At 51.9% G+C, this 2718-nt stretch overlaps 1 protein-coding gene across 4 annotated transcripts in view; it reads right to left on the reverse strand.

Annotated features, from left to right (window-relative positions):
- The window catches only part of GPR173 (G protein-coupled receptor 173), a 48186-nt gene extending 47398 nt beyond the window's left edge, over positions 1 to 788 (reverse strand). For all 4 annotated transcript variants that reach the window (XM_045288298.1, XM_045288301.1, XM_045288300.1 and 1 more), the window contains exon 1: positions 467 to 788. The gene's annotated coding sequence lies outside the window, so the exon portion shown is untranslated. The remainder of the gene's footprint in view (positions 1 to 466) is intronic.
- Between the last annotated feature and the right edge of the window lie 1930 nt (positions 789 to 2718).

A 2718-nucleotide genomic window follows, 5' to 3' on the forward strand; every position in this document is an offset into this window, starting at 1 on the left:
CACACACACACACACACACACACACACACACACACACACACACACTGCATGCAGGCCAAGGAACTTGGAGGAGTGTAGAGGAGGAGGGAAAGGAGGGAGAGGAGGCTGCTGCAAGAAGCTCAGCCTGCCCAGGGTGCACACATTGTGAGGGCAGCCCCAAGACATCCCTTCTACTAGCACACAAGGAAATATTAACACAGCCTCATGCCCAAGCATGACCATAATGATAAAAACAAATCCTGTGTGGGGAAACAGGTGGTGGTTTCCTTTCTCATGGGATATTTGAGACTAAGGAAGATGGAGATGACTCGAGCAATGCCCAGGCTCTGGGGCTAGCAGAAAGACAGAGAGACTGACAGGCAGTAAGAGACTGAAAGCATGGCAGTGGTGGAAACTGATACATGTGTGGGGAGACAGAAGATAAGTCCCAGCCCCCATCCTTGGTGGAGGGGTGCTGACTGCTTACCTTGGCTCTCTCAGCAGGGTTGCCTTGGTATCCAGAAAGGGGATTCAAGCTGTTTCATTCAAGGTAAATCACAACCCAGGCCACATCGTTTGTGGGACCCTCAGTGATCTGGCGACCAGTAACACTCCTGCTTCTGTTGCCGTGGATACAGCAGGGATGGTCTAAATCGCTGGCATCAGGGGAAGCAACCACCGGGAGAGGTGCACCAGACAGGACTGGGGTGTTGGAGAACACCAGGTAGGCATCCCACAACCTTGGGGTGCCCAGTCAACTGGCAGGTGGAGGGGCCTGGCAGGTGCTTCCCCCACTACACATTACTACCCCCATGTTCATGACACCGCCAAGCTGGGAGGGGGGCCAGCGCTGTCCCTGCTACCGGTCTCCCCGCTAGGCTGTCGGTCCCCCTCCATCTCCACATCCCCCTCTGCCCCCACCCCCACCCCTGTCTGCCTGCTGGCCGATGCCTTTTGTCCTCAGAAGACACAGTCCCCGCGGAGCCTCTGCCAAGCCTCTAGCAGATGCTCAGGGTCTGGAGATCCTCCATGGAAGCACTCCGACTGTGGCCTGGGAGATCCCCAGGTTTCAGGGGCTTTCATCCAGGCTCATCCAGTACACCAGTCCTGGTGGGGCCGGGGATGAGGTACAGGTCCACAGCCAGAGGCAGCAGCAGAGGTGGTGTTGGGGAGGGGATGGACGCCAGAAAGAGGGGGTGGGGTAAAGAGAGAGGCTGGCCTGATAGCTGTGTCCGCGTTTTAGATCCGGGTTGAAGAGGGTGGCTCAGAGCATTCGAGGGGGGTCCTGATGCAAAACGGAGGCACCGTGGGCCTGCAGGAAGCACTCTTCTGACCTGAGAACGACCCCAGCTCACACAAATCCAGGCTCCAAGATTCTGAGGATATTCGGCCTGGATGGGCATCAACGGGGAGTCTGTGGCCCTCGTTTAGACCCCATCTGGCTAGTCTGTCCCCCCTCTCCTTGATTTGCACGGTCCCTGCCTCAGGGGCGGGAGGAGGAGAGAGGGAGGCAGGGAGAAAAAGAGAGGGGAGGAGGGAGACTGAGCCGGTAGGGTGACTCCCAGTCGCCAGCCTGGTCCTCCCTGGGGCGGGGCGGGGAAAGGGGGGCTGGCTGCGCCAGGGAGCAGTCTGCAGGCTGGCTGGCTGGCTGGCTGGAGATACTAACTTGGCTGCTATGCTGCGAGGACAATATCCCACTTGGGAAGATAGGATCTGGCCTTTCTGAAATTCATGAGAGGCATGGTTAGATTCGTGGGAAGATCACCAAGAGACTGCTGAGAGAGCAATTCACATGGACTACAAGTGCAGAAGGGGAGGCAGAAGATGAGGGGTGGTTGTCTGAGGTTGGGCAAAGGGACAGAAAGCTCTGATGTAAGTTTCTCAAAAAATTTGCCATGGGAGAGAGGCTTAGCTAATGCTTTGAGAGGTAGGATAGATAACCTTATCTACAATGGGGGTAGGCATATTTCCAAGCAAGGCATGGAAGGTCTGGTGAGAGATGTGGGGAAGGGAAGTGTCTGCCCAGCTCTAAAACAGCCCCTCAGTCTCTGCCACCACTTTCTTCTCTAGGCTAGTTGACACAGATGCACCCAAGTCAGGTCCCTGGCCAGCAGGACCAGACAGACAAGAAGCTTGGTAGGCAGAAATTTGAAGACAAGGGGGAATTCCCCCACCCGCTCTTCAGGAAGATTAAATTAGGACCCAATGATGCCACTGAGGTTCCCTTAATTGTAGCATTCAAAATTTAAATTTTTTTCATATAAGATATTTTATTAAATTTGTTTTCTTAATTCACTTATTAAGCATACGAGTAGCTTTATGCTGTGCTCAATGCTGGGCATGGGAGATATGGGTAAATGAGACTTGTCCCCTGCCCTTAGAACATTCATACTCTACTTCCAAACTGTGGTCCTGGAACCCTCCTGTATCTGAATTCCTTAGCGAAAATGTAAAATGCACCTCTCCAGGCCCAGAGCCTGCATTTTGATAAGGTCCTCCAGTGACTATTTTATGCCTCCTGAAGTTTGAGTACTATACTTTGGAGGGGAAGAAAAAAAATCCACGAATCAAAGATGAAATCACAATGAAAAATAGATATTTTGAACTAACTGATAATGAATGTATTACATAAACAATCTTGTGGGATGGTCCTAAGGCTATTCGTATAGATAAATTTATAGCCTTAAATTAATATATTATAAAATAAGGCCAAAAATCAACGAACTAGGTATTCATTTC

The sequence above is a fragment of the Echinops telfairi genome, unplaced genomic scaffold, assembly GCF_000313985.2.
Source record: "Echinops telfairi isolate 266 unplaced genomic scaffold, ASM31398v2 ScPeMD7_19;HRSCAF=73, whole genome shotgun sequence".
NCBI lineage: Eukaryota > Metazoa > Chordata > Mammalia > Afrosoricida > Tenrecidae > Echinops > Echinops telfairi.